Consider the following 18,444-nt stretch of genomic DNA (forward strand, 5'->3'; position numbering starts at 1 on the left):
CTTCTGTTGCTTCTGTAAAGTTACATGGTTTGAGATGAGTAGCTTTTGTGCTCAGTATTTTCTTTTTCTTTACTTTTTTCCCTCCTTGCTTCTCCTGCACTCCATCATATTGCCCTGTGAGTCCCTCTGAATCCTCAGCCAGATGTAGTATTGGGAATTGTGTAGTTGCCACAAGAAAAACAATATGTTTTGCATGTGCAGGAGGGATATTCTCTGCTTATCTCTCACTTCAGCAACAGGAGGGCCTCAGTTTCCTCTGGCAAAGCTCATCTGGGGACTTTTGGAACAGAGCCCCCAGATGCTTTCTTTAAGCCCAGACTACAGAGAGAGGAACATCTTTGCAAGGAGTGAAGTCTGTCATGTAGAATATGGGAGCACATTGAAGACCACAGCTGAGAGGAGGATATCCTCTTAATTAATATCTGAGCATCACTCCTGTTGTACTTGGCCATAAAGAATGGCAGAGATATGTCATGACAAGGAGCTGCTCAGGGGCAGTTGAGGCAAGCACTCATGGCTTTCCAAAGGGTCCTCTAATATGCCTTCTACGGCATTGTAAAAATCCATTGTAATAAAACTGCAAGAAGGAAGGCTGAAAAGAGGAAGAGGCTTCCTAGACTCTTCAACATTATTGTTTCAAGAAGGGGGAGTTATTTGTAACATTTAGACTCAATGGGATGGCCAGCAAAATAGATGAAAATAAAGCCAGAAATGATGCATCTTCTTGACTTTGACACTGATAAACATAGTTGTGAAGCAGCCTTCCAAACGAAAATTGTTTGGTTGGGTATCAAATGGCTGAATTACAAGTTTCCTGAAATGGCGGAGAGAGGCATGAGAGTGTCTTGCTTGAAGCTTTGTGCAGCTTTTTGAGCTGTTGCTTGTGATTCTTTAACCCCTTTCAGATAGCTTTGTTGCAGCTTTCTTCTCGATGAGTAGCATTTCTCACAGTGATCAGGAGTCTTATTGGTGCCCAGAGAAGCTGTATGGGGTGAGACATGTCATAGATGTTCTACCTTCCCAAGAAAAAGCTTCAGCTGGAGCTTGTGATCACCCACAAGACCAAGCTGTAAGAAATGAGACTGCATCGTTTCTGGTGTAATGGCACAACTTAGAAAGGAGGGGAAAACTGAAGCTCTTTGGGTCTTTGAAATTGAAAGATGTCCAAGAACAGGTAAAAGGTTATTGTCTTGTGTGTCTTTGTAGTTAGAGGCTCATGTGTGTTGGGTCAAGAGGGCAAAAGAGGAACCCAAGCCTTTCACAAATAAACAAATGCCCCAAAAGCATAGCTGTTCTTAGCTTTGTGTGTTCTGGACCCCTTTTATTCATCATGAACGCTAATGACATGAGGTGCTTTTAATTCAGAGTCTCTTAAACACCGGTTATTTGCAGGATGGGTGTATGTTCAATGAATTCTTTAAATACTGGTCATTGTAATCGGCTACTGCTTTCATTTCAAATAAGCCTTTGTATCAAATGATTGAGATGTTACCTGGTTGCTTGACACCTGCAGTTAGGTTGCTGGCAATACTGAAGCTGGCTTGTGGTGCTGTCTGTGCAGTGCTTTGCCTCAGCTAGTACACCCCACAGCAAGGCCAGTAAACCTGTCCATTTACACACATGGAGCCTGCGGCAGCACCCACTTGAGCTAAGAAAGAGAGGACTGATGCCTGAACAGGCAGCAGTCTTGTGAAGATTGGTGGCACTAAACAGATGGCTACAGAAGCCGTTATTAATTCAGCATGGTCTTAAAAATGCTCTTTTTTTTTTTCCTCCCTTGGGTTAGGGACATAATCCATGTTTCTTATGATGCTCTACAGCTTTGAATTGTTTTAATTTTAGTGGGGCTGCCTACAAGGGTTGAAGAACGTACCTGCAGTCAAGTTGTCTGGCTGGAAATTACCTACATGCATTTAGGAACTGGTTTTCATGGCTTTGTTTTTAATGCCTTGCTTAATAGTTAGTTGAAAACTGTTCTAGATAAACAGCACACATAGAGCCAGACTTCCAGAAGGAATTGAGTTGTTTGCTTCTCTCTCTTGCAAATGTATGCATTCAAGTTAGGCCACATTTGTAATAACAAAATAGGGGTTTGAACATAATCGGACTTCACAGATGAACTATTGCTGAGGCCTGAAGGTAACGCCACCATATTTTTGTTTCTTTACCTAACTGGTATTAAATGTAAAAACATAAATCCTTTTCAGTGGGAGAGGAGAAGGGGAGATGGTTTTCATTTGGCATAATTTCCTGTGAGACGTAGTTCTAAACAAGGCCCATATTTACACAAGACAATACAGTTTTACATGTACTGGTATATCCAGCACACTTTAAAATTATTTAGCCAGCCCCGGGTATTAAATACCTTCACAATAAATGTGTTTAATAAAAGTAGATGAAGTTTGAAATAATTTTTGAAGAATTTTACAGTAGAAACACCAGTTAAATCAACCCCATTGCAGTAATAAATGTCACAAAAACAATTAATTATACTTGCTTGCCACTGCAAAATCAATTGTGTAACTGTTCTTCTAAAACTGACTTTTACATTACTAAATCCTAAACACTACACTTCTGTAACTTGTCAAAATCAGGTTTTGGTTAATAGATATTTTCAGTGATGTAATGGGAACTTCTGGCATGGAGTCAGAATATAATGGACTGTGATTAATGTTTTAATAAGCACTTTTCTTCTACTTATGATGCAGCAGTGAAATGGTTTCCTGCTTAGATTGATAGAACAGCAGGTGTGCGTACATACTTTTCTTTCTTTCAGTAAGAGCAAGTTTTCCAATTCTTCTGCTTGAAAACATTTAATGTTTTTCCTTGAGTCAAGTGCTGCTGACTGGGGGCTTTCAGTTTGTTTGTTTTAAATCCAGCTATTGCCGGTATTTGTCATGGTGATGTGGAGGGTGCCATGGAAACGGTTTCAGTACTTAGAGTAATTGCTTTGCAAAAGGGGAAGCTCATTAGTTTAAAAAATAGTTTTGATATATTGATATTTTCTTCAGTGAAAGGATTTGTTTTAAAATAGTGTTAGAGTAATTCAAAAGTGTGTGAGTACAAAGTATAGCGTTGAAAATATTAACAGGTTAGATTTATTATTTAAGTTGATGTAATACTCTTGCTACATGCTTGGTTACTTTTGAACTAGAAGTGATTGTGTTTTTCTGTATTTGAAATATTTCTACTTAAAATAAAAGTTCTATTTTAGTAACTGTTTTTTAAGGACCCATTAATCCAGATTTGGTGCAGGGATAGGTTTTTTGCTTAGAGTTCCAGACTTCTGTTGTCTTGATGTATTGATGAGGTGGTATTTCTTCTAAGATGCTGCTTAAGGTGAGCATATTCTCCATACTCTTAACATTCTACTAATTTCAGGGGGTGGTTGTGCACTTGATCTCCACTGTTCCTCAGCAGACGAATATATATAAAAAGAATATATATATGCGCAACACAGAGCATGACAACTACCTTCTGTTTAAAACAAAGTAGTCTCTCTTCTTTCCTTTTCCACTGTCCTTGTAGGCTGGATAGTAGCAAGGAATATACCTGCAATGGGGAGAGAGGAGAAGAGGGTGAACCCCATAGAAAGAGGACATCCAGTGTCTTAGGCATTGCTGGCATTACTCCACCAGACGAGACTCTAGGCACCTCTGCTCTCTCATTTCAAAAAGTCAGGCAAGCCTTTCTGGAAAGATAGAAAAGGTTCTGTGGTCCTGTCTCCAATGCAGGTGCTCTTCTCTTTTCTCTGTTGACGTTAATTGAGATTCAAGATAACAGGTAGTTTCTCCATCTGTTTGTTCTTTCCCCTAAACCCGGGAATCTTGGTAACTCCTCTGTTCCCAGAAGTATCAACACATGCCTTAATTTTTCCATCAACTTCGGAAAAAATGCAGATATCATTGGACTTTTGTTTTTAATATTTATTGAGAGTTTGCCAAACAGCCTCTATATCTTGGTTTTATGCCAGCTCTCTGTACTGGGGTAGCATCTGCCTTGCATAGAGAAGGTTAGTCATGTATTTCCTTTATTTGCTACTGCTGCGTGTATCTAGTTCTCCCTTAAAAAGATGCAGAAGGTGAGTTCTGGCTGCTATCTTTATTTCCTGACTCTGTTCCAGAATTCATGAGGAAATGCTCATGAGTAAAGCCAAAAAAAACTACACCTCTTCTCCCCTTCCTGTCATTAGAAGGTTCCCTCTCTCCTCCTCCAATTTTCATATTTAGGTCCTGATGGATTGGGCAGATTTCTTGCTCTGTGGTCATTGATTCTGTTAATTGTCAAAAAGCATTCCAGAAACGAGAGAGAAAAGGAGATCTGCACTCTGAGGCCATCTCAAACTTGGAAGCATAAAACCTCTGCTGTTCCAGACATTCTTCAGCACACAGTTTATTTTGGAGCTAAAGGTCCCACAGATACATAGTCTGCAAACAATCTAAAATATGGAAAGAAAATTGTGCCTTTTTTCTTCCCTCCCCCCCCCCCCCCCCTTATTCCATGGTGTAGGTGCACCCTACTTTTTTTTTTTCCTCACCAGAAGAGAAGCAAATACTGTTTGGAAGGTGTGAGTACAGTAGGGAAATTTGCTTTCAAAAGTCTGCTGTGAATGAGTAGTCCTGTGCCTTGAGCAGTCCAGGCCACAGGATCCTTTTTCTTGATCTTTTGGCTTTTGTCTAAGAGCAGACAGTAAAATTACTGTTTTTGTGAAACTTCTCTCTCGTTCTCACTCACCCAGAAGTAATCTACAGACTTTTTAGATCTGCTGTATTTGCTCTGTTTATCCAGCCCTTAAATGTGCTTGGAAAAGCATGGGCTGCAGAAGAACATAAAAACCTGGTGTCAGCCAATTCTACAAATAGGTGAGTACTCAGTAGTGTCCTAACAGCTGGTACTGACCCTGGCCATGACAGCAATGTTCATTCAGTGCAACAACTGCCCTCCTTGCCATTTTTCATGAATTCTTGCAGCCAGACTCCTACCCTGCCTTCTCCTAGGAGCCACAGGAAGCTCACATATTCCCTGACTTGGTTTTGGATCTAGGGTCAAGGTGCTGTTCTGACAAATTCCTATTGCTTGGGTGCTGAGGGCGGCAGCTTTAAAAATAAATGAAAGTCCATGCAGGTCCCCTTCTGGCCCTGCAGAGGGAATTTATAGCGGCTTTGGTGGGAACAAGTTTAGATCTATAGAAATGCCTTTGTTCCTACCCTTGGGCAGTATGTGTGGATGCTACTTTTCTTTTGCAGCACAGTGGGTGAGCTGTGTGTGCTCACAGGCACATTCATATAATAGTGGAGTGTGCTTAACATGGCTCAGGGATGTTTGCAAATGGAGCAAAGGAATGCAGCTACCTATATGACAGAGAGCTGTGGCAGTGAAGCAGTGTGCTAGTGCTGCAGGCTGTTCATCAAGCCCAGTTAGTAGGTATTTGGCTTTGCTGGGAGCTGTTGGCTGCTAGTTGACTTTCCTGTATTTCAGAACGGAAGTACTGAAAAAAATGGCTCTATCTGCTTAGATCAACTGCCCATATGTGCTGTGGTAGCAGGTTTTATGGGCTGTCTGCCCTGGGAATTTAAGATCTGAAAATCAGTGTCTTTTCTTTTCATGCTTTTTTTTTATCCCCTTAGAAAAATACTTGGTGAATGGATTTCAATGCTTGTGTATGGGTCCAGTTTGCTCCTTCCTCATGCATGTGCACAAATCTTGTTTCCATGGGAATAGCAGCACAGTAGTGGAGTTTCATGTAAGTGTCAGCATTTGCCCAAGAGTGAAAGGTAAGTGCAGCAGGGGTTCTAGTCTTGACCTCCAGAGAAGTCTGGAGGGTATTTGCTACTTACACCAGGGAGGGCCACATAAGATGGAATGGCTGGGTGGAGGTGATAATACAGGCTACTGGCATTTTCAAAGAACAGTGCATCCTCTCTTTTGGGCTGCTCTGAAGGATAATTATTTGTAACAAATCCCAGAGGTTTTGTTGACTCATGACTTATATTTTGGTTTTATTCAGCATTTTTTTGCCCTTTCTGAGGGCTCCAGCAGCTGAAACAGCATTGTCTTGCCGCACGGCAGTTTCAGCTGAGCCTCGTGTTTGAAGTGGCAACACTGCTAAATAATTGTGACTTGTTTTTAGAACAGCATGTCAGCTGCCAGTTTCCTTAAGAAAGCAAAAACAATATGAAAAGCCAGGAACACAAATAAAGGAGAGGCTTTAAAATCCTTCTCATGTAAAAAAAAAAAACTCAAAAAAACCAAACCCAAAACAAAACCAAAAAAACACCTCAACAAAAAAGGCTCAGAAGATGTGCTGAATTTAGCAAAATAACTTGAAGTAATGGGAAAGTGACATCTAAATAAGTATGTGTGCTCCTTGATTCCTTTCACCTTCTTTCCTCTCCCTTTTCTCCACCCCACACATAAACTCATTGATTACATTTTCTCTTAATGAGCTGTTTACAGAAATTTTGCCTTTTCCTCAGGTTTATGTGTTCTCAGAATAGCTGCCGCATGGTGAGGGTAGTGCAAGGAGGAATGAGAGCTCCCAGAAGCTCCCTACTTCCTTGCACAGTGCTGAAGAAATTGCTGTGAAACCACAAATTCTTCCAAGAAGAGGGTAGGATTTAGAGCATCAAAAATAACTGCTCTGAGAGCACACTGGGCACTCAGAAGAGCTGAAATTTCTGCTGGAATGATGTTACTGATATATATGTTTCTGCGTGCATATGTGTGTATGCATATATCATTATATATAATTTTACATTTACAGTGTAATAATTCCTTGTTGCTATTGCTGTGATATTAAGTGTTTCTGTAGGCAGTGACAGTGCATTGATTGTTTTAGTAACTACAGCTGCAGATAGGTGTTTTGCCCCAGAAGAGAGAAGCTAATGCTCAGAGAGCTTATTGAAGGAAAACAGGTTGAGTACTGAATAGACAAAGGTAACATTTTCTAGAGCAGCTGATTGAATGAAGAATCTATTGTGCTAGTTTTACTGAACTGCAGGATGTGAATTGGTTAAAAACACTAGCTCAGAACAATCAGACTAGAGAAGGAAAGATGTTGGAAGCACAGTGTTAGTGTGAAAGGACGTATTGGCGAACGGGGCAGTGTGTGCTGTTTGTTAAGGTGCTTGCAGAACTGCAGAGGAGGAGCTCGACCACCCAGAGAGATGGATCAGATCTGATCCTGTCCCAGATTCCTCTGTAGTCTTCGTTAAATCAAGTAGGCTAAAATCCTCAAAGGCAGTTATGCACCAGAATACCTTCCTTGGTAGTTCGGCATCACTCCATATGTAAGTCCTTCCTTTTTTGTTTTGTTTTTCGTCCCCATTTCTCTACTTGTATTACTTTGTGTATGTATCCACCTCCTTAGCTACAGAAGTAACCAGAGTTCAGGTTCTGGAAGTTGGCCACTGTTACCTCTGTGGTGTTTCCAGTATTTACTACTTTGTGTAGTGCTGTGACTTGTGTGTTCTTTGCTCCTAGCTGCATGACATTTGCTATTGAACTGTCTCTAGTTGGAAGAAGTCTGTATTAGTAAATGCTGTAGATTAGTCTGAATAATTTATCTGTTTTCCCAGCCCCCTCAGATTTTTTGACACCTGTACCTTTTACAAGGAGTGACTTATATTTTCTTTCAAATCGTAGATGAAAGTTGTTGAGAATCACTGGGATAAAACAAGACCCCTGCAGGGAAAATACCTTGTCAGATAATGAATCCCCACTTAAACTTATTTCTTGAGATCTGTGTAAATTGCACTTAAATATTTTTTTCTTGCTGTAGCACCTATGAAACTAATTTGAATGTGGTACTTACAGAATCAAAGAATCATAGAACAGTTAGGGTTGGAAAGAACCTTAAGATCATCTAGTTCCAACCCTCCTGCCATGGGTAGGGACACCTCACACTAAACCATGTCATCCAAGGCTCTGTCCAGCCTGGCCTTGAACACCGCCAGGGGTGGAGCATTCACAGCCTCCCTGGGCAACCCATTCCAGTGCCTCACCACCCTTACAGTAAAGAACTTCTTCCTTATATCCAATCTAAACTTCCCATGTTTAAGTCTGAAATCGTTATCCCTTGTCCTATCACTACAGTCCCTAATGAATAGTCCCTCTCCAGCATCCCTATAGGCCCCCTTCAGATACTGGAAGGCTGCTATGAGGTCTCCACACAGCCTTCTCTTCTCCAGGCTGAACAGCCCCAACTTTCTCAGCCTATCTTCATACAGGAGGTGCTCCAGTCCCCCAGTCATCCTCGTGGCCCTCCTCTGGACTTGTTCCACCAGTTCCATGTCCTTTTTATGTTGAGGACACCAGAACTGCACACAATACTCCAGGTGAGGTCTCATGAGAGCAGAGTAGAGGGGCAGGATCACCTCCTTCGACCTGCTGGTCATGCTCCTTTTGATGCAGCCCAGGATACGGTTGGCTTTCTGGGCTGCAAGCGCACACTGATGCCAGCTCCTGTTCATTTTCTCATCCACCAACACCCCCAAGTCCTTCTCCGCAGGACTGCTCTGAATCTCTTCTCTGCCCAGCCTGTAGCTGTGCTTGGGATTGCTCCAACTGAGAATTTCTTGTACTACAAAGGTTCCATCAACTGGGGCTATGAAAGAGCAGAAACTTAAAAAAAATTTAAACAGGGGAAGTTTAGATTGGATATAAGGAAGAAATTCTTTACTGTAAGGGTGGTCAGGCACTGGAATGGGTTGCCCAGGGAGGTTGTGAATGCTCCATCCCTGGCAGTGTTCAGGTCCAGGTTGGTCAGAGCTTTGGGTGACATGGTGTGAGGTGTCCCTGCCCATGGCAGGGGGGTTGGAACTAGATGATCTTAAGGTCCTTTCCAACCCTAACTGTTCTATGATTCTTTGATTCTATGAGGGGCATCACATTAGCCCATAGTAGATTTATGCGCCAAAATATTATTGAAGTCTTTGAAAACCTCTGTAGCACTTGTGTGGCCGATAATACGGTACTTCCATATAGCTACTTTAAAGTCATCTTACTAGAGTGCTTGCCCTGATGATGAGAGATCGATATGGTCCTTTGCTCTCTTCCCTTAAATCACATCAGCAGCCTGTCATGTGTGATGTACTGCGGTTGACCAGCTCAATAGAAATTATTAGCTTTATTTTGGTGGTAAAGAAATTTCACTTGACCAAACCCTCTTTCTCAAAAGAATGTCAGAGTGCTTTTGTGTAGAATATAGCTTTTTACTTCAGTGCAGGTCCATGCCCAAATAAAAGTGACCTGTTTTCCTCTGTAATAAGCTCTTCCAAGCTGCTCATGAGCTTAAAACCTGAGAAGTATAGGTCCAGAGAGACGCCGACATTGTTTCCTTATATACGCGTCTAGTGAGTGCTCCCCATTCCTGGCTGCCATCTGGGACAGCTGGAGTACTGGTTCAGTTGCTTTTAACGGTCGATTACAAGGAAATGCATTTCAATAGAGAAGTTTTTTAAACACCTGCATTATCTCCCGTGCTGCTGTGTATTCATTTAGCATTCATTTTAACTGAAGAACTGCATTAAGTACATCATATGCGTTATCTTTCTCTCCTCTGCTGCCTTTAATTTGGAGGTTTATACATTGAGGTACAACAAACATTATATAGGGGCTAATGGGAAATGAGTTTGGACTTGAGTTATAGTGGCCATAAAACATGATGAGATCTGGCCCTTGGTTTAATGATACCAAAGAGTATGTCATGACATGTAATCCAGTGACATCACATTGTACAGTGATGCATAAAGCCCTAGTGTGTTACGTAGTCTTAAGAAAAAAGGGTGGTTATAACATTCATTGCATGTTTGTGCACAAACATTCATGTGCCTGTTTCTGTATGTTAAAGCAGTGGCCCACACTGTTTCTTAAATTTCTCATTGTAACAAGGAGTTTTTATATATTAATGATATGAGAAATTAAGCATTTTAAGAGCACAAAGCAGGAAAATTATCTTTAATTTTGTACAGATGTTTATGATGATTGAAGACTAAAGGAGTTTCATAATGAAAGAGGAAATTGCATGAAAGAAGTTAAACTCCTGTACAAATATCCAGTGTACTTTAATATTCTAGGGGAGTGTATCATGTACTAATATAATAATCACTCACCTTCTGTGTTGCAGCTTTCTGACTTGCCATAACCATGGAACTTCCCTTTAAAGCACAGTGATTTCTTTAAAACTTGTTTGATCTGTTCAGTAAGTGTAGAAGCTTGTGTCAGACATGAAGATGGCAGATTCAGCTCTGACAGATGATACAGACACAGTGAAGTTAATTGACCTCAAGATTGACTTGAAGATAGGCTGAGAAAGTTGATGCTGTTCAGCCTGGAGAAGAGAAGGCTGCGTGGAGACCTCAGAGCAGCCTTCCAGTGTCTGAAGGGGGCCTATAGGGATGCTGGGGAGGGACTCCTCATTAGGGACTGTAGTGATAGGACAAGGGATAACGATTTCAGACTTAAACGTGGGAAGTTTAGATTGGATATAAGGAAGAAGTTCTTTACTGTAAGGGTGGTGAGGCCCTGGAATGGGTTGCTCAGGGAGGTTGTGAATGTTCCATCCCTGGCAGTGTTCAGGCCAGGCTGGACAGAGCCTTGGGTGACATGGTTTAGTGTGAGGTGTCCCTACCCATGGCAGGAGGGTTGGAACTAGATGATCTTAAGGCCCTTTCCTTCCCTAACTATTCTGTGATTCTATGACTTCACCAGGGGAGAAGATTGTTCCTTCGAGTTATGCCAAATGCTAGACAACTTTCCAGGGGTGGGGAGGGAGACATGCCTTGCCTAAAGCACAGTATTTACAGTGCTTTTCTAGGATGTGCTTTCTGTGTTTTAATTTTACTTTTTTCTTGTTTAAACTTTCAAGGATAAAGTAATTAAATCAAACTAGATCAATTGCATCTTTGTTGTGGGATTCTCAGACCTCGTAAATCCATTGCCCTTCTGTGTTCCTCTTGGATTTTCTGCCTCGTTTTGTGAAGATGGAGACTTTCAGGGATCTCTATGAAGCAATGAAGTCCTGGGCTTTTAATTTTTCTGCCAGTTTTAGCTGTTCTGCTTCTTCTACTTCATATCAATATAATTTAAACCCTGTCAAACTCAACAGGTTTCTGTCACATTCTAAGTTTTTAGTATTTGAAAGGCAAAGGAGAGGACTGGGCTTTTTACTTGATTCGTTAATCCCTGGTCAGGACTATAGGCTGTCTCATATGAAGCTGTGCAGTTTTGTGTTCCAGCATCACATTATTCTGTTACAGAAATTTCCTGTCAGTAGAAAAGGAGCCAGCAAGGCTGTCATGGTGTAGGGGTTATTGTTTTGAGGAATACAACTCCCATTTTCTCCACTCTGCCGCCCTCCCCTCAGTTTTTGGTTTCAGTTAGTGGTTTTTTTCCGCCGCATGAGAAGTCTTTTTTGCCAAGAAATGAAATATTATAAATAATAAAAAGGGGTGGATATAGGCAACTTTTTATCCCCTATCACATTCCTCTGACATTGTGATGTATGACAGAGCACAGTGGTGGGCAGTGCGTGCACATGCATGTTAGTACATGCACACTTTTGTACAAACAGCATGCCCAACAGCGTATCCATGCTACAGTTACAAGGGTCTATGTCTCTTTGATATATTAAAGTTTATCCATAGTTAGACTGGGTAACCAGACCACATTCCCTCTCCCTGATAAGTTCTACACGTAGTCACATGTTGCAGCAGAACAAAGGTAAACCTGTCACAAGAGAGAGTTTTTGCCAGTGAAGAAGACTTGTCTGGCTGGTAAATGTTAGGGTTTTGTCCAGTGGATGGGCTTCTTTCTCACTGGATGAGCCCTTTGAGTCACTGATTAAGGTTGCAAGGGGCTCAGTGGTTTTTAGGGAAGAAAAAAAAAAGAACAAAAGAAAAACCTGTCTTCTTTTTTTTCTCAGTAAAGGTAGAATCTGTTTCCAGTGTCCTTTTATTTTGTAGCACAACTCTACCATATGTAGTTGGCCTTTTTGTGTCTTACTGTTTAGTAACTCCTCTGGCTTTTTCAAGAGTATGTCGGTAAATCTGACACTTTATATTTTATGTGGTTGGAGTTTTTTTTATTTATTGCTGCGTTTTGCTTTACAAAAGTGCCTGCAAATGTACAACACAAGTCCGTTGTACTAGGCAGTGTACAGTGATTTAGAGGTGTGTGGAAGAACAGTCCATGCCCCAAGCTGCTTAGAAGTGGAGGATGCCATCTTTAAAAGAAAAAAAATAAACAACCCCCCAGAACAATAACAAACTAATATAAAATAAACAACAACAACAAACCAGCTCCTTTTTATTTCACCTGCACTTGACTCTCTTCCTACTAAATGCGGCAACGCTATAAAGACTTGTCATTCTTATGGCTTCTCCCTGTCAGTATTAACTTTTCCGGATCTTTCAGTGGCAAAGAACTCCATTCCATTTGTGGATTCCAACTTTTTACTCATCCTTGCATCTGGTTTTGTTGCCTTAAAACCCAGATATTTTCAGATTGACACAATATTGATCACAGTTCTGTTTGGTTAAGTTTGAGGTTAGTTTTACATGAGTCAGTGATGAAATTTCATGTGACTCTTTTGGAAATCAGGCATTCATTATCTTTAAAATAATTTTTTGAGAAACTTTATTCAGCCATTAAGTGTACTCGTACTAAAACAAGCCCTTAGTGTGCAGAATTTAGATTTGGAATCGTGGTATGTTTGTTTTTTCACATTTCTTGGAATGTGCTTTCAGTTCAGTTAAAAAACATTCTTTTAGGGCATCATTTTAAAACTAATTTTTGTAATTCTGGCAGCAAATGCTGTAACACTAATTATGTCATAAGCATTCAATGTTTTTCCATCATGAGCTGGCTATAATCCCAGTTCTGGAATACAGCTTTCTTGTTGCTCTTATTTCTTCAAGCAAAGGTGCAATTTTGTTCACAGAAATGATTTCTTAACTAACATAAATGGGGGACTTTATTACATACTAAAGCAGTTTGAAAAGTATGTATTTTCTTTTGAAGTCATAAACGATTTTTGAACTTTTCTTAAAGGAAATTAACTCTTAAGAATGAGTTAAAGTAGCAGATACTGTTCAGAAACAGACTCGATTCTTGTACATGTAAATATTGTGCTCATTTAACCATCTTAATAAAAAAAATGGGAATTAGTTAAACCAATACAAACTAGTGGCATTAACATACCTGTTTATGTTGTGGATTTCAAAGCAAAACAGAACCCAGTACTACACCCCAGGGGTCAGTACTGGGACCAGTATTGCTTAGCATCTTCATTACCTGGGCTGAAGGGAAAGAGTGCACCCTCAGCAAGTTTGCAGGTGATACGAAGTTCAGCAGAGCAGCATGTGCGTCAGATGGTTATGCTGCCCTTCAAAGGGACCTTGACAGGCAGGAGAAATGGTCAGACAGCAATCTCGTGAAGTTCAGCAAAGAGAAATGCAGAGTCCTGCACCTGGGGAGGAATAATAACCCCATGCGCCAGCACAAGCTGGGGACTGACCAGCTGGAAAGCAGATTTGCGTGAATGGCCTTGGAGCATGCCAAGCTGACCATGAGCCAGCAATGTGTCCTTGCAGGAAAGAAGGCCAGTGGCCTCCAGGCTGCATTAGGTAGAGTGTTCACCAAGGAAGGTGATCCTTCCCCTCTGCTCAGCCCTGGCGGGAGACACATCTGGAGTGCTGGATCCTGTCCTGGGCTCCTCAGTGCAAGAGAAATGGATACACTGGTGAGAGTAAGGACATGTGGTATCTGTGAGGTGAGATTGAGGGAGCTGGAACCGTTTAATCTGAAGAAGGGAAGGCTCAGAAGGATCTTGTCAGTGTGTGAAAATACCTCATGGAGGGCAGGGAGTAAAGGGGACAGAGCCCAGAACTAGATGATCTTAAGGTCCTTTCCAACGCTAACTATTCTATGATTCTATAATTCTATGATGAGTAATACAGCTGTGAGTCAACCTGAGACATCAAAGAGGTGATCTAGTTATAAATTGGCTTTGTGTTCCTGTATCACCCTGTCAATTATATAACTTCACTACTGAGTTTAAACTTTCCAGGAAGAAACAAGTACTGAAAGAAAAAATTACCTCTGCTTATAAAATAGGAGCAAGCGGTCATAGTGTTGTGCTGGTCCCATTGGAGCACTCAGGCTCCTGTGTGCTCCTTTTTCTGCTTCTGGAGTAGGATGGCTGGGGTGGAGGGAGCAGTGGTCTGACCCAGGACAGCTTTCCTTATGTTAAATGCCTTTCTCTAGTTCTTACATGAAGTAGGACAGTGAACTTGGATAATGCCAACCAGATAATAATGCACTTGTCTGTAACAAAGCAAATGGCACTCCTTTGTAACAAAGCAAGAGTGGGTTTTGTGCCTTTGATCTCTGTGAAGTGCTCTGATGTGGTGAGATCATCTTGAGGAGGCACTAACAGGTCTTTCATTGAATTTTACCTTCATCCAGATGCAAAAGGAAGGAGGAAAAAAATGGATTTTTTAAATAATGTGTCCTTATTGTGATAATTCATTTCAGTCAACAATTAGCTCATTTTTCAATCTTGCTGGACAGGACTTGGTATTTGAATGGGATATTGGTAAATGACTTTAGTTTTCACTGAAAATTAGTATGTCTGTCACCTTTTCACTATGGGGCTAGTTTTGCTTTCCAGATCAGTAAGACTGCCAGCTCCCCTTCCAAATCTGATTTTCTTTATCAGTGTATTTGTATGTGTCTTGATAATCCTTCCAGTTACTGCTTTAGAAGATGGGGGAAGAGGAAGAATATCTGTTCCCTGAAGGTTGCTGTAAACCAGTCATTGCTTGTGTGATACTTGATGAATGAAATATTTCCATACACCATAAAACTTTATCTCAGAGTAAGTCTTGAGATGTTAAAATAATGGTAAATATTCTGTAGACTAACTCTTGCAAGGGCTAAATAGCCTGGCCTTGATCCAGGAAGGCACTTAACAATGTGCTTAACTTTAAGCGCATTGAATATTCTTACTGGCATGGGTGAAAAAATCAATGAGACTGCTCACATGCTTAAAATAAGACATGTGCTTAAGTATCTTTCTGGACCTCAGCCAGAGCGTTCAGCCTGTGAGATGGGCTGTATTCTAATTGTGGGCAAAAGCCAGTAGTGTTTCATTTTGCTTGTCTTGTGTGTTTCTGAAGAATTCATTGATATTGTCTATGTTTATTTTAATTGGTCTCCATTTCCCATCTAAGCCCTACCAACTCCAAAGCTCTGGGAGTAAAATAGATGTGCAGCTTAGGGTTGTCAAACAGCTTGTCAGGGATAGTACTTAGACTGTATATATTGCTATAGAGCAGGAACTGAACTTCAGAAAAGCTGGGAAAAGATGAGGTGAAACATGATTGTTTTCTTTGGTAGCCAAGGTTTTAATATAGAGAGAAAATGAAAAGGAGAGAGGAGAAGGGCTGGTGACACATCACACCTTTTCAGTTAACATAGTTGCTTCTTAGGAAACATTAAAGAATGCAGACAGATGCATTAATAATCTGCTGGCAGTGGTTGTAGCCTTGGCAAGTAGACTTTTCATACCTACTATTGATTATTCTGACTCTCAGCAATTTGCAAAGGGTGGCTTGATCCCTCACCTTCAGAATGGGCAGTGAGATGACTTGTCATGGCCAAAATGATTTTTAGTTTCTAACCAATCTGTCCTGTTTCTTCAACAGCATCTTTTACTGCTTAGATGACAATTTCCACTGCTGATAACTGTGAATGATAAAATGTACTATATCTAAACACAAAGGTTCTCCATGTCTAGAGGTGCAGAATAACCCACCACAATGCTACTGAGCATTTCGTTGGCACCAGCCACACTTGTGGAGCCCAGCCCTCAAGTGCTGTAAATCTGGGACGTTACTGGTTGGCAAGTGTAAAAGCAGTGGAGCCACAGTGATCTAGAAAACTTTTGCTGTCAACTCTAACTTACTTGGCTAAGGAAATAGCTTATTCTCCTCCCAGCCCTTTTGTCAACATCTAGACATTGCTTGTCTTCTACTTTTCCTCTCTCTGTTTACAGCTTCCTCCTTACATCTGACGTTGCTGTTTGCTCTCTTTTCCATCCAGGCTGTTAGAGCCCACTCAGCAAATTCTTTTTTGTATACTGCCTTTGAGTTGTGATTGCTAGTATTTCTTCACTTGCCTCTTTTTTCCTGGAAATTAAAATTTTTTCTACCCTTTGTATACTTGATTTAGGCTAGATGAAAGAGAAACTTAGGTTAGTTGGAAAGAGGGTGGCCACAGTAAATGAAAGTCAAGCATAAACACTTCTTAAAGGATTAAATATGTAAATGTAGGATAAACCAATTGGCACCAAGAAATTTTATATGTCATTACAAAAGTATCTCTTGAAAGTGCATCTCCATGAAGGAGCAGCTGCCATTTTTAGGAGACCTCTTCCACAAGTCTTGAGCAGTTTTGAATGAGTTTGCTTGAGGGTTGTTGGTTTTCTTTCAGCTGCAGAAGTGTGCTTGTTACAGCACTCCAAGATAGGTTTCAAGTATCTTTCAAGGTAACTAGCAGTGTATGTTTTTATTGTGTACTTGCCCTAATGACCATTTATTTCTTTAAACTGTGAATGCCTCTCTTACTTGAATAAAAGCTTAATGGAATCACCTGTCACATACAGAATTGCACATGAATTGAATAAGAGGTGATTTAAGGCTCAAGTTTAGAAAGTGTTATCAGATTCAGGGATAGCCAGTGATCTTTTAAAACAGTGAAATGATGTGCACTAAAGGTGTCAGAGCCAGAATTAGAACTGGAAGAGCAGATAGAAAATGGATTTTATAGCTGTTTTGCTGTCAACTGTTTTCCCCTTAGCTTTTCTAAAATCACCTATCAAAGCTGAAGTCTAGATCAATGAGTGTGTTTGCCAGGTGTCTTCAATGTGACAGAGCCTTCTGCCACCTAGTGTTAATGTGAGTTCTCTCCTCAGCAGGATATCACCAGATAATTTATTAAATGTAAGTATTTATTAATAATCCCCCAGTCACTCGTCACTCTCTGTAAATGTTTGAAAATGCATTTTCTGCATCAGAGGGTTTGAGAAGCAGTTCAGTCAGTACACATAATTTCTTTGCATACACTTATTGAGGATGCAGTTTGCAAGGTGGGTTGTTATAACTCTGTTAGCACTTTTCTCCTTTAGGTGAAACCAAAAGATTATTCTGCCGAACTCAACACACTTCTGTTTTCATACCTGTGCTCCTGCTGGTTCAGGAAACTGTATTAGACTGAAAGCAGCAGAGAATAAAAATTAATTCAACAGAAATGATATAAAATAGTGATTCTATTTAGACACTTAACTCATTGTCTTTTTAGAAGAGTAAAATGAAAATCTCCCGTCATCACTGCTTTTTCCCCTCTAGAAATTCCATCAGGGCACAATAGAGAAGGACAATAACATCCATATAATTGCACCCAGATTTCACAATAGAAATGTCAAACTGTTAAAATAGAAAAATAGGCTTGATGATACTTTGTATTTAAGCCAAATAATAATAGCTCCTACCATATGTTGACAGATAGAAGGAAACTGCTTAGAACTGAAGGAGTGGGTTTTTTTCCGTCTTTCTGTGATACGAATATTTTCAAGGGAACAGAGCAACTGTTTCCCTTCTCCCCTCCACCCATGTGAGCTGTCTTTGACTGCTCTGTGATACAGAGTGGGGCTAATTAGTTCCTTTGTAGGTTGTTGTCTGAGAGCTCAGCCAAAGGGCAGTGTGTGATTTGGGCAGATGATCCTAATTCTTAGCCCAGCTGTGGTTTTGAGGAGAAGCTCTTGCTCCTAGCTCCTGCTCTCCTCACTTTTCTCCCTGGCACCTCTTCCAGGTCTTCCTAAGGAGCATATGCCAGCATGGCTGGGAGCTGTAAACTTGATCCTTAACATCAGACTGAAATGCTGACCTGATCAGCAGCAACCAGAAACTGAAGCAGCAGAGGGTCTAATGCATTAGTCAGCTGCGATACCAGGCAGGCTAATTTTTTCACCTTCTTTTGACCTGAAGAGTCTCATCTTTAAATAGCATCATTCAAACTGCAGTCTTTTTGCTTTCAGCAATTACGCTTTTCAGATACTGCCTAAAGAAAATAACTTTGGGTTCTTATTATCTCAGGTGAATAACTATGAGCACAGAGCTCTGTGCTCATAGTTATTCATTAGAGAAAATTATTAGGTTTGGTGGCTTACTTATCTGATCAGTATCAGAGGTTAAAAACCCTCTAGAAATTCTTGCACATCTTGTGCCGTTTTGTTTGAGTCATATTAAGCTGGAATTACTGTGCAATATGAATTCATTGCTACTCTATCCGAACAGAGGATGCTGTGTCACAGTGAAAGCAGGGTAGACCAGCTGACCTGGGGAGACAGTATTTCATTTTTCTTCATTCATATGATGGGTTTTT

At 40.7% G+C, this 18,444-nt stretch overlaps 1 protein-coding gene across 1 annotated transcript in view; it reads left to right on the top strand.

The window, feature by feature from the left end:
- MNAT1 (MNAT1 component of CDK activating kinase) overlaps positions 1-18,444 on the top strand; it is a 125,319-nt gene that overhangs the window by 95,724 nt on the left and 11,151 nt on the right. The gene's annotated exons all lie outside the window — the stretch shown is intronic.

Source organism: Pezoporus wallicus, unplaced genomic scaffold (assembly GCF_028554395.1).
Source record: "Pezoporus wallicus isolate ANWC-B61680 ecotype Strahan unplaced genomic scaffold, APGP_CSIRO_Pwel_v1 scaffold_2146, whole genome shotgun sequence".
NCBI classification, from domain to species: Eukaryota; Metazoa; Chordata; class Aves; order Psittaciformes; family Psittacidae; genus Pezoporus; species Pezoporus wallicus.